Here is a 12850-nt window from a genome sequence, read left to right as displayed (position 1 = left end):
ACCCAAGTGTCCATCAATAGTTTAATGAATAAAGGTGTACTATATACACACAACAGAATACTATTCGGCCATAAAAAAGAATGAGATTCTTGCCATTTGCAACAATGTGATTAGACCTAAATGGTATTATGAGATGTAAAATAAATCAGACATGAAGGCAAATACCATATGATTTTGCTTATATGCAGAAATTAAGAAAAAAAGAAAGAAAAAATAAAAAAGAGAAATAAAAACCCAGATTCCTAAATACAGAGAACTGGTGGTTGCCAGAGGGCAGATGAATGGGGACATGGGTGAAACAGATAAAAGGGATTAAGAGGTATAAACTTCCAGTTACAAAATAAGCCACAGAGATTAAAAGTATAGCATAGGGAACATAGTTAATAAGATGGTAATGACATTGTTTGGTGACACATGTGACTACATCTGTCATGAGCACCGAGTAATGTATAGAATTGTTGAATAATTATACTGTACAACTTAAACTAATGTAACACTATGTTAATTATACTTCAATTTAAAAAAAGCCATCATAACAAAATTTTTTTAAAAAACTCAAATTCCAGGCAAATTAACAAATAATGGAGTATAAATAGGTATGTCTCAAATATTGCATGGGATATACTTATGCTAAAGTATCTGAAATTCCAATTTACCCTAGTGCAATATATTTTTATTTGCTGTATCAGGCATCTGTACTTCTCTGTATCTCAAAATTGAATTTCGACGGGCCCCGCCCAAGAGGATCTGGGAGGCAGTTTAGTATACTGGTCAAGAGTAAAGCTTCTAGAGGCACCTGGGTGGTTCGGTCAGTTAAGTGTCCAACTCTTGGTATCTGCTCAGGTCTTGATCTCAGGGTCATGAGGTAGAGCCCCTTGCTGGGCTCCATGCTCAGTGGGGAGTCTCTCTTTCCTATTCTCTCTGCCCCTCCCCGGCTTGTGCATTCTCTCTGTCTCTACCCCCTAAAATATATAAATAAATCTTTTAAAGAAAGAATAATGCTTCTAGAAATAGACAAAATAGTTTGCCTCCTATGTGCATCACATATTGGATAATGATTTTTATGAAGAATCTGATGCTCTTCTCCTTGGGATATAAGGCATAATTCCACTTCCTCTGTCCAGTGTGAGTTAGATGTGGCCAGTTAGCTTTGGCTAATGAAATGAGAGTGGAAACCCCTTCCCACTTTCCTTCCTGAGTGATCACAGAGGCATATAGTACGCAGAGCTTTCACTCTGAATACTTTACAACAAGGAGGGTACCTCACAATGGGCATGCAGAATGAGTGACGAATACATTTTGGGGGGCTAAATTAGCAAGATCTGTAAGATAACATAGCTTTTTGTGGGAAAAGGCGTCAATTTGAAGTCACAGGATGTATACTTAAATCTTAATAACGTTTTACTTATTTGCTCTGTGATGTGTGGCAAATTGCCCCCCGCCCCCGAGTCCAAGCCTCAGAAAAGTAGTGCTGATGATTCTTTGTTGACCTAAGATTCACTACAGTAAGGATTTATTGTGTGTTCCCTGCAGGCCAAATAATTCTGTGAGGACTACAATGAGCAGCCAAATACAACGACTTCATCACCAACAAAAGCAAAATAAAATCAAAATAAGGATCCATAGCACACTTACTGGCCTAACCACACACCAAACACTGTTCTAAATACTTCACAAATATGAACTCATCTCGTTCGCACAACCACACTTTGGTATAGATGTTGTCACTATCCCTGTCTTATCCGTGAGGCAGGCACAAAGAAATTAAGTGGCCTACCTATGGGATCAGAGCTATTAAAAGGGATAGCAGATGATGAGAAAAGGTGCATCAGCCAAAATGTAAATCAGCACATCACTTCTTTTATTAATAAAAGTTCTGAATTTGGGGGGGGTGGTTGGAAGGAGACAGCTAAATTACACAGTATGCTGAGTGATCTACCGATGTTCCTTACTTTCACTGCAGACTTGTTTAGCTGTCACATTCTTTCTGACGTTAAACCCACATTTCCAACATCCCCTTGAACAATTTCCTATGGTTATCCAATTGATTAATCAAAGTTAAGTCCACAAACAATGCATTTCCTATACAGTTCTGCTTCTAAAAACCTCTCTATTTCTAGGAGCAGAATCATCATCCAGTTATACAAATTTGAGTCTCTCTGCTCCCTGCTTCCAAATGTCCTAGAGTGTCATTTTCTATCCCCTTCCTCAACTTTGGGCCTACCTTTCTATGCCCCTGTCTGTGTGCTGTTTTACATTTTCCCTTCCTCTTATTTCTATTGCTGCCATCTCAACAGTGCATCTTCTCATCCTGCCTCTCTTTCCAATCTGCCCCCAAAATACTTTACCTCCAGTTGTCTAGTTTTCCTTCCCAAAGATCTACCCTTGTATCCTATTCCAAAGTTTGTAATGGCTCACCATGCACAACCAACTCCACACAAATTCTCCAGCCCGGCCATCAGTGCTGCTGGTGTTTGGTGGATACACTTAATTCTCCACATCACATTTCTAAAAAAGGAATCTCACTTCTAGTCCCTATTTCAGCAGAGAGCAGCGTTAGAGAGAATGTTCATTTCGGCCAAGCCCGGTAAGACTAGAATAAAGATGGTTGTGTGGATGTGAGGCAGTTGAGCTTGGCTGACTTCTTTGGTAGTAGTTTGTTAGGACATGTTCCTATCTTCCCCTCTTCCACTAACTCTACACTTGAGTCTAGAGGCTTGTAGTTATCTAGAGGCTCTATTTCCCAACAGAGCTATTTCCCAAATGGGCAAAATCTACAAAGTCTGACTTAGCTCTTGTTCCAAGTTATATCCCCCTCATGCCAGTTTCATTGGCACTTCTGCTGGTGTCTAATCTGTCTGGTTTTTATTTCTTTATGTCAAAATGTTAAGAGTCCATCAGTGAAGGAAGATGGATGATGACCCCTAAGCCCCGAGAAAATCCCTTTGTAATTTGGCATCAATATGTCTCATGAATGTCTTAACCAATTCTTTTGAAACATCAACCTGAAGGTTTTTGCCCAAGTTCACTACTGGTTGTCCCCCAAGTTCATCAAGCCCTCCCATGCCCTTACATCATCATGCATTCTAGCTCTTCACACAGAATCCATTTCCTGACATTTTGGAGGGTGGGGGGAGGCTGAAAAATTGTATATTTCAGAGCCCTTATGATTACCTCCTTCAAGATTACCTCTATTACCTCCTTTAAGCATAAAAATACTTTCTCATCTTCATAAATTCTTAACTCAATCTTACTCCCTTCCACTCTCTCTCTTTCCCTCTCTACTTAGGTTTGTTCATCTCACATTATTTTATTTCTACACTTGCCTCATCTTTGTGAGCTGTAACTTATTCAAGGTATCTGTTATCTGATAGCTCACACTCACTAATACATTAATACTTATATCCTTAAAAACACTGATTGAATATATGATTATTTTTCAACAGGTAAGTGACCAAGGCTCTATTAACAATAAAACTTTTTCATTTACTAATTCAAGGATTTATTTGACTTTATATTTGCAAATACCCTTATCTTCCTTTCGTGCAGCTCATATTTCTATGCACTTAAAATTCAAAGAAGCTGGACTCTACTTTGGTTCTTAGGCCTGAGGCATCTTTAGACAGTTCTTTGAAAGTATTTGCAAGCTTTCTTTCCTAATAACCCTCAGTCATATTGCTGCAAGCACTCCCTGTCTCCCACGTTTACAAACAGAATGTTTATGACAATTACACCTTTCTATTCCTCCTCCATGCATGTACTTTGTTTCTTAATATCTCTGATGAATAGTTTAAACTCTGCTCTATCTCAACACCTGCTTTTCCTCTTCAACATTTTTACATAAAATTCTACTCCTCCTTTTCTATGACCCCACAAAGAGAGAGCTCTACTCTACATTTTTTTAAACATGGCATATCAAAGATACACCTTTATCTCTACCTGCTCCTCAATGGCCTCAATCCATAAGGTTAAAGAGAATGGGAGAGGGGACAACGGCAGGTAAAACACATTAAAAAAAAAAATGTTTAGTAGCTGGAAAGCATATGGGGAACTTAGCAAGCCAGGGAGAATTACAACATTAAACTGTGGACCGAGTCAAAGAGAAGTGGACTGTCCTCAAGAACCAAGTCAATTTGTACAACAGAAGAAAATGCAATCATAATATAAGACATCTACGAGCAACCCTTGCACAATCATATGCACAATTTTGAATACTGATCAAAAGCGTGATATAACTATATTGGAAATGGGCCCATGAAATAATGGCAAAGACTTAAATCTTTATCTTCTATAGTTTTGTGTCAGAAAAGGATTTCTACATTTGAATAATCAAAACACAAAGTGTGAATAATTATATTAGAAATATTAGAATAGAATAAAAGAAAATTGCTGAAAAGTTGAAAATGGTTGCCTCAAGTGAACAGGAATCATTGCTGGAAAATGGTAGATCATATGATCACTGTGTTTTGTTAGGTCTTCTAAAACTACCTGATTTCTTGAACTCAATATACGTGATACTTTTCCTCTAAAATGACAGCACTTAACTCAAGTGTAACAGGATATAATTTTAATATTTCTGAAATCATGAGCCTTTTGACAAGTAAAGCTCTGTTTAAAAAGTATTAGATCAAGGGTCCCATTTGAAAGATTATTTCTTGTGTAAAATATTGACCATTTCATGATGACTTCTGTTGTTAAATAATGAAATGTGTCTTGTGTGTTCAAAGCAAACTCACACTGTGATGGCGACCATGCCACCTGCAAGACCTCTTTGCAGAGCCACAGTCCAGGAGTAGGTGGGAGCAGAGCTTCCCACCTTGATTCTCCCACAGTAACTTCAAGCTGCCTTCTAAGGGCTGGCACATGGAACTTTGATTCTAGAGCCTAGCCATACCTATGGAAGCTTGGTGTATGCTTTTCCATCTCTTGGAAAAGCCCTTCCTCACTACCTAGAAAACTCTTACATGGCTTTAAAAATCGAGAGTAGGGATGCCTGGGTGGCTCAGTTGGTTGGACAACTGCCTTTGGCTCCGGTCAGGATCCTGGAGTCCCGGGATTGAGTTCTGCATCGGGCTCCCAGCTCCATGGGGAGTCTGCTTCTCCCTCTGAACTTCTCCTCGCTCATGCTCTCTCTCACTGTCTCTCTCTCAAATAAACAAATAAAATCTTTAAAAAAATAAATAAAAATCGAGAGTAAATGTTCCTTCCTCTACGAAGCTTTCCTCCCCCAATAATTAATGGTGCCCCCCCCCTTACTGTTTGCTTGATTATTCACCACATCACACCCAGCCAATTGCCTTTCTATGTGCCTTTCCCTCTTACTAGACTTTGAGGTATTTGAGAGAAGAACTGCATTTTTTAATTCACAATGCCAAAAAAAATTATCAAATAAATAGGTTCAGGAAATTAGAGGGCTCTTATTAAATATCTGAAATTTTCATTAATTTTCCAGGAAATCACCCATAGCCCACCATCCACTTATATCTGAAAGTCCAACCCATATGAAGATGTTGAGCTAAGATAACATACTTTAATTCTTAACACTACACAAGATGCCTGCTATATAAATATGCCTACGGAGCTAAAATGTTCAAAGTATGCACTCTTGTATTCATGAATCTCACGGCCTATCCCAGAAAGTCTCCTAGCTTTCTCATGACAAGCATCTAAATTGGAAAAAGAAGGGTCAGAGTGATGGAAATAAACAAGGAAAAACTGCTGGTGGGAATTGTACATATTCCAATGTCAATGCTGAAATTCTTGAAACTCTACATCAATATTTGGCAGAACTTTCACAATTCTCAATCAAATCACATGAATGCTAGAGTCTGTAGTGGAAGATGACAAATTTATCTAGAACTGGCGGAAGGACGTGTCTCTTGATGAGCCTCATTCTGCCCTTCCAAACCAAGTTCCTGTCTCTCAGTTCCTGGGGTCTCAATGATACTACAGACCCTCCTGAAGAGCCTGAGCTACTCCAACCTAGCCTGATCCACAAGACTTCTCCAAATCAGCTGAAAAATATGCCTGGTTGTATTTCTGTACCAAGGACAATTATATCATTATTGAACTAAAGCATAGCAGCCCTAAGTTCCTTTGCAGATCTTTATCCTGTGAAACTATGAAAGCATGGCTACATGAAGCAAAAACAATTAGAGAAAGTATGAAGAAGTCTGAGAGCAAGTGTCTGGCGGGAGAATCTACTAGTTCTCTGCCACCATCAAGATTCATCAGCACATACACAATGTTTCAGAAATACACACACCATTATAAACGTTTTTTAACAACTTGAGTGAATGTGTATAAGCAAAACTTGTACAATGAAGTAAGCCCTTTGACATCATAATACATTCCTTCAAAATATCAACATTCTGCTTTTCCTGACGTGCATTAACATGGGAAAGTTGGATGCACTGAATTGGGATATTATATATTGCAGGGTACGGTGGAGCTACTTTGTACAAGATATTCAACAAGGTAGAGCTATTCAGATAAACCATGTAGGAAATGCAGAATGGTAATTTGGATAGCCCAAATCACCAATTTAACAATTTTTCAATCCTGTGTTTTTCACTGTGTAGATAATATATTTATACAGAGTATAGAGATGAAATGAACAATGATCCTGCTAATCTATACTAGCAGAACAACTTGCATAAATCAATCCAGACATGCTGATAGGCAGCATGGTGCGGTGGGAGGAACAGGTATTGGAACCCAAAGGACCTAAGTTTAAATTCTTTGAGCCTCTCAGTTTACTTACATACAGAAATAGGGCAAACACAAGAGCTATTATATTGAATGATCAGAAAAGATCACCTAGCACAGGCTTAATAAACACTGACAATTACTCCAAAATAAACCAAAGCACTTCATTGTATTTTACCCACATACACATGATCTCAAATATGAAACTCCATGTCCTTTGATGTTTTGCTATGCCATCTTACATACGGTACGGAGACTGGGTGATTTTTTTTTTTTTTTCAAACTCCTTTCTCTATTCTTTCAGGTTCTTTTACATAAACATTTTTTTTTTTTTTAAATGAGTCCCCCCCGCCCCCAACCAGCCTTTCCTTATGGATTGCACCCTCGACCTAATTACATAAGTACCTGATGGGCTGGAACGCTTCCAAAAGGGCCTCTTAGGAAAAACAATCTGAAGGGTTTTCTTCCCCTTCTTTTGTAATTACATAATTACTCAGCTGACTAATATGAGTCACCGTGTGCCATTCTAATCTCCCAGGCACAAAATAGTTTTATTATTTTCCTTGGAACTACCTAATTACCCAATGGATAGCAATAACTCCCAGGATCTTTTCAGTAAGTAATCTGTAAAGCTCAAGGCTGAAATTCCTCCAGAAGTCTTCGAAAATGGAAGAGAACTTAGAATAATATTATCACATACCACATGAGACACTGAAGTTGTTGGTGACAACAGTGGTCCAATGACATGCCACAAATACATAAAAAAAAAAAAATTGGGGCCCAGGATATGTTAATGAGGCAGATTCTCCCTGCTGGGTCTTAGAAAGCAACACTCCCGAGTCAGAACAGCAGTGGCTGAGCGCACATCTCATCAGTTCAGAAATTAGCAAGCGTTCCCAATATACGTGTATTTATTTATACATTATACACATCTGCTATAGTGGACCCATATATTAACTGTTAGCAAAACTTGATTACTATCTTGATAAAACCTCAGTGCCCAGAGAGATGATATTTTCCCATATCTGAGTGGAAGCCTAGCATATACCATTTTGGAGAATGCTGCCTTCTGGAACACCAAAGTCTCCACTATGTTCTAGAATTGCCCTACAATCAACTTGTAGTTGTTCAGTCTCTATTAACTTACAGGATAGATTAGGAGACTGCCTATATTGATTCTTTCCTCCCTTTTAAAAAGGAATATGGAGGAAAGTCACAAAAGCCCCAGGATATTTTCCAAGGGGTGCTCAGAACCAATAGACACAATAGTCTTCTCTCCATGAATTTCCTGACCCTCTGCTTCCCCTAATTTCTCATCTGGTCCCTGGAATGGTGCATTTATGAAAGCCTCTTTCTGGTCTACAGTCTAAAGGGTTGGGCAGACTACATGATTTACAAAGCCAACATGTTGGCCTATGCCCTGGATATGATAGATTTCTAATAAAAAGAAATGCATATTTATCCAAGCTATTGACTGGCTCGGTCTAATCGATACTAAATCTGATCATGCCATTTTCCAATGTATAATAAAATGCTAAGTCATGTTCATAATTCAACTGTATTTAGAACTGTCCTTTATAGTTCCAGTTCACTAAAACATTTTAAGAAAAAAGCCACATTAAATTCTATTTAGAGTAATATTGAACCTAAAGAACTGAAGCTTCACTTAATGCAGTTGAGCCAAGTAATGTGCTTGTCATTTACTGAAATAATTATTGATTCGAGTCCATGACAATGAATTTTATATTCCAAATATTCACAACACACATTTTATACAAGTTTCATAGGTATTAGGAAACAAATAAATAAATCTGGAAAACTGCTCAGTCAAGTCTGATTGTTCTGGTTCTTTGGTATATATACCAAAGCATACACTGTAAGAGCAGCAACACCAAAGTCATTTTGATAGTTAAACACAAATGGCCTCAAACAATGAACACACAGAAAGAGTACCCTCCCCCAGAGGGAGATGGCTCTGGCTTTGAATGTCTGGAAGGGAGCCAACAGGCTGTCCATTAACTTAAATCTCTCAGAAAACAACAGGTACCTCACCTTCTCTCCTGGAAGGGCCTCCTAATCAACATCCCCATGCCCCATCTTGGACCCCCTGATCTTTCTTGACTTTGTGAATTTGGGCAGAGAAGTACTGGAGCATGAAGCCAGGAAACTCAGGGACACATCTGTGAATGACAAAATCTCTCTCCAGCTTAGAAATTTAAGACTCTTTTTCCACCATCAAAGAACAAGGAAAGTTGCTTTTGCAGTGATGCACTCGACCCATGCTTACCTACGCTTTTAGACCACTGATTTCCTAGAAACACCTGGCATCTTTCCTCTTCTCAGACCTCTTGGTACCACCAAACTAGACCATACAGATTTGGGGACTTTGTCCTTCAGAAGTCATTGGCTAGAGTCCAGTCCTCCAATCAGAACAGAAATGTTCTGACTCCACGTCAAGCTAAAGACTGCTGGAGGCAAATGGGATATTCACTGAAAATAATGGAGACCAAGAGTGGTAGGACTGCTGCCTAAGGACTGGCCTTATACAGTTGGTTGACTATTGCTTCCTGCAAATCCCACTGTTACTAGAAGGAAGTTTAGAAGTTGTAGGCTATTTCAGGAACATTAGAAAGACACTGAGTTCAATTTACTGTTCATTTAATCTACAAAAAGCTGAGTACCTACTATTTTCCAGAAACTATTTATAAGCAACTGGAGATACAGTTCATTCACTTCCCCATTTGAATATTCATTACAAGCCAGGGACAGGCTGGCCACACATGCCGCAACTTCTAGCACAGGGAACCTTGCTGCATCAGTTCGAGGCTCTGATTACTAGAGTAAGGCCTGATAAGCAAGTACTCAAGGATTATTGGGAACTTTAGAATCTAAAAAAATAGCCGTGCTGCCTCCATCCCACCCTTCCATCCTTTAGTCTACTATGTATTTTTTTTAAAGATTTTATTTATTTATTTGACAGACAGAGATCACTAGTAGGCAGAGAGGCAGGCAGAGAGAGAATAGAAGAAGCAGGCTCCCTGCTGAGCAGAGATCCCGATGCTGGGCTCGACCCCAGGACCCTGGGATCATGACCTGAGCCGAAGGCAGAGGCTTTAACCCACTGAGCCACCCAGGCACCCCTAGACTACTATGTATTAATGAAGGGTAGAGTGCTGGACACTGAGGATACAACAGTGGGCAGACCGAGTCATAGTTCTGGCCTTCCATTGACAAAACTTGACACAAGTCCAAGTTCTCAAGTTTTGCTCAATTTGAGAATAAGATATTAATGTGAGAATTATACCAACATCTAAAATTTCACTGTCACTCATCCTTGGTATACCTTTCTCCCCCTAACTTTATTGAGGTAGGACTGACAAAATTTACAAATATTTAGGTTATACACAATGTGATTTTTTAAAGACGTATAACCTAATGATTTAATATATGCATACATTGTAAAATGATCACCATCAGCAAGCTACTGCATTACTTCACAGAGTTACCATTTGTGTGTGTGCACGCGCACGTGTGTGTGTGTGTGTGTGTGTGGTGCCAAGTCTCAAGGCCTACCTTTTAGAAAATTCGAGTATACAACAGAGAATTCACTACAGTCACCATGCTGTACATTAGACCCCCAGAACTTACTCGTCTTGTAACTGGAAGTCCCGATGCTTTGACGAATATTTCCCTGTTTCCACAACCCCCCACCCCCTGGCAACTCCTGTTCTGTAGTCGTTCTTAGAGCTCAATTTTTTTTAATTAGCAAGAATTGTGCCTCAGATAAACCTCATTGGCTATGATACTGCCACTGCGCAAAGCTCTCAATTTGTTTTCAAACGTCACTTATGAGTGAGAACATAAATGTTATTAGTCCTTGATGGTGTAGGGAGGGCTGTGAGGTGTTAAATAAAAGTTCGGTCAAAGAAGACAGAAGAGTCTCTTAAAGATTGACTTTTTTGAAAAGGTTTTGTTGTTTGAATTTCTTCCCTGAGCTTGTTTATCTTTTGTTGATCTTTTCATGTACTTGAAAAAATTGCACTGGACTGAAACTCTAAATTAAAAAAAAAAAAAAAAAGGCAAGCAAGAAATGGGAGAGCCCAAGAGGCCTGCAGAGCATCAGCTCCCCGGTGGGAGGGCTTTCGCTCCACGTCCTCACACACACACATGGTTTCCATTAAAACCACCGAGAAGTCCTCCTGAGTAGAGTCAACCACACGTTTCCTCAGTGAGCCACAAAATAAAGTGCTATTAATTCTCACCAATATTCATGAAATGATGGTCTTTTATTGCACATGTCTAACCTCCTACCTTGGTCTCAAGATTCCCCATACTTTTCTGACCCATGGGCGAACATTTTTGCATCTCAGGGAGCATACCGAGTGGTCATAAAATGGTCAAGTCTGCCTTTAGTTACAAGGTTTAATAGGCTATTCAGATGGGAATCATATTGATGTAATTATAAGTAGGTTTCTTTTTTTTTTAGAAAGAAAAGGGCTGTAATGCTTACTTTTCCTTCCCTCACCCTGAATTCCCTATTAGGAATAAGCTTTCTTTCTGGAGAAACACCCTCTTTTGCATCCATTAATACATCACTTCAAATTTCTTTTTCTTGTTTTTTTTTCTTATTTTTAAAATTTTGATTCGCTTCCAAGTCCTGTTGAAAGTGTTTTTCTTTTTCTTTTTTTTTTAAATGTAATTTAAAAAAACACATTACGTTTTACATCTACTCTGACCATTCTCAGATTACAAGCCTCTGAAGTGTGCTTGGCCTGTTGCCGGGTGTATTTATTACCATTAATAAATGAGTCGCTGGTGTAAGAATGCAAATTTTATGTGGCCCATGTATAAATGAGCCTGTTAAGAATGACCAGATACACATTTTATGTGACTGCTAAATAATTATGTCATAGAAATACAGCTTGTGAATTCAACATTAAAGAAAGAAATGGATTCAAATAATGTTCGAGTATTTTTCAAAACAGGGTTTTGGTGAGTTAAGGACATTAAAAAAGGACAAAAGAAAACGTTCAGGCTCTAGGAAGAGAACGTGGAAGCTTCAGCTTAACACAGTAGCCTCTGAAGTCCACTTTCCTGTCTTCATTCATTATATGATGCAGGCATATCCAGATCACAACACTGGTCTTGTGTTTTGAATACTGTCATCTGGGAAGACAGGTCTTAGAGGAGGGACATCCGAAACTGTGCTTATCCACAGCCACAACACTTCAAGTCAGGACTGAGAAAAAGGGATCAGATAGACAATGGGGACATGGTAGCGAGGGAGACAGCTATGATCTTGGAGCTCATATTCTGGGGGTTGATGGACATTAACATAACCAATCGTGCAGTATATTACAGTGTTGCAAAAGTGTTATCTGGTACCTGTCAAGTGGCACAAACCAGAGTTCTCCAAAGTGTCATTTCCATATCAAGCTGTCCCATCCTATAAGAAGTCTGGATGTTAATTTAATGTCATTTCTCTAGTCTATGCACTGAGCAGCGCCTCAGTATGGAAGTGCTGGATAGACCAGCCACAGGGAGAGTCAAGGACAGACAGTAAGTCATTCTGCAAACCAAAGGACTAAGCACCAAAAACTACTGGGTGTTAAAAAAAACAAGACACCATTCTAGAACATACGAATGAGACAGGAGTTACTTAATCTTAGTCTGGACACAATCTGTGAACTTAATCTACATTCCGATGCCTTAAATAAATATCATCTGTTGGTCAGTGAGGATGGTCTGTGAGAGCCATGCAATGTTTTTAAATTATTAGTAATTACTGGCAAAGCTTAAATGGGAAAGTTTGCATAACCAGCCACCTTATCTAGTTGGTTTTTTTGTTCTGTTTTGTTTCTGAAGAATGGGTAACTCTAGCAATATTTCCATATCAGCATAATCAACAGGAACACAATGGTACTCAGCTTCCCTCTGAAATGATAATGTGCCCTCCGCTCTATGACAATCCTTTTAATTGCTGATGTTATTACACTAGGTGTGGGAGAGGTTGGCAAGGTGGGCTTTAGTCACTGACTTTATATGCCCTGCACTTGGGGGAAGCTGCTTTGTACATTTCAATCTTGAACTGCACAATCAATTCAAACAATCTAGGCTTTTCACTGTTTTGCTTTACTCTGTT

General features: G+C 39.0%; 1 long non-coding RNA gene and 1 pseudogene across 1 annotated transcript in view; both read right to left on the bottom strand.

Annotated features, from left to right (window-relative positions):
• The window catches only part of LOC116869664, a 338580-nt gene that overhangs the window by 124352 nt on the left and 201378 nt on the right, over window positions 1–12850 (bottom strand). The gene's annotated exons all lie outside the window — the stretch shown is intronic.
• Window positions 10445–10531, bottom strand: LOC116869834 (annotated as a pseudogene).

Source organism: Lontra canadensis, unplaced genomic scaffold, assembly GCF_010015895.1.
Source record: "Lontra canadensis isolate GAN:19392208 unplaced genomic scaffold, GSC_riverotter_1.0 scaffold20, whole genome shotgun sequence".
In the NCBI taxonomy this organism is placed as follows: domain Eukaryota; kingdom Metazoa; phylum Chordata; class Mammalia; order Carnivora; family Mustelidae; genus Lontra; species Lontra canadensis.
The sequence above is the reverse complement of the archived record's forward strand: the minus strand, read 5'-3'. Positions and strand labels throughout refer to the sequence as shown.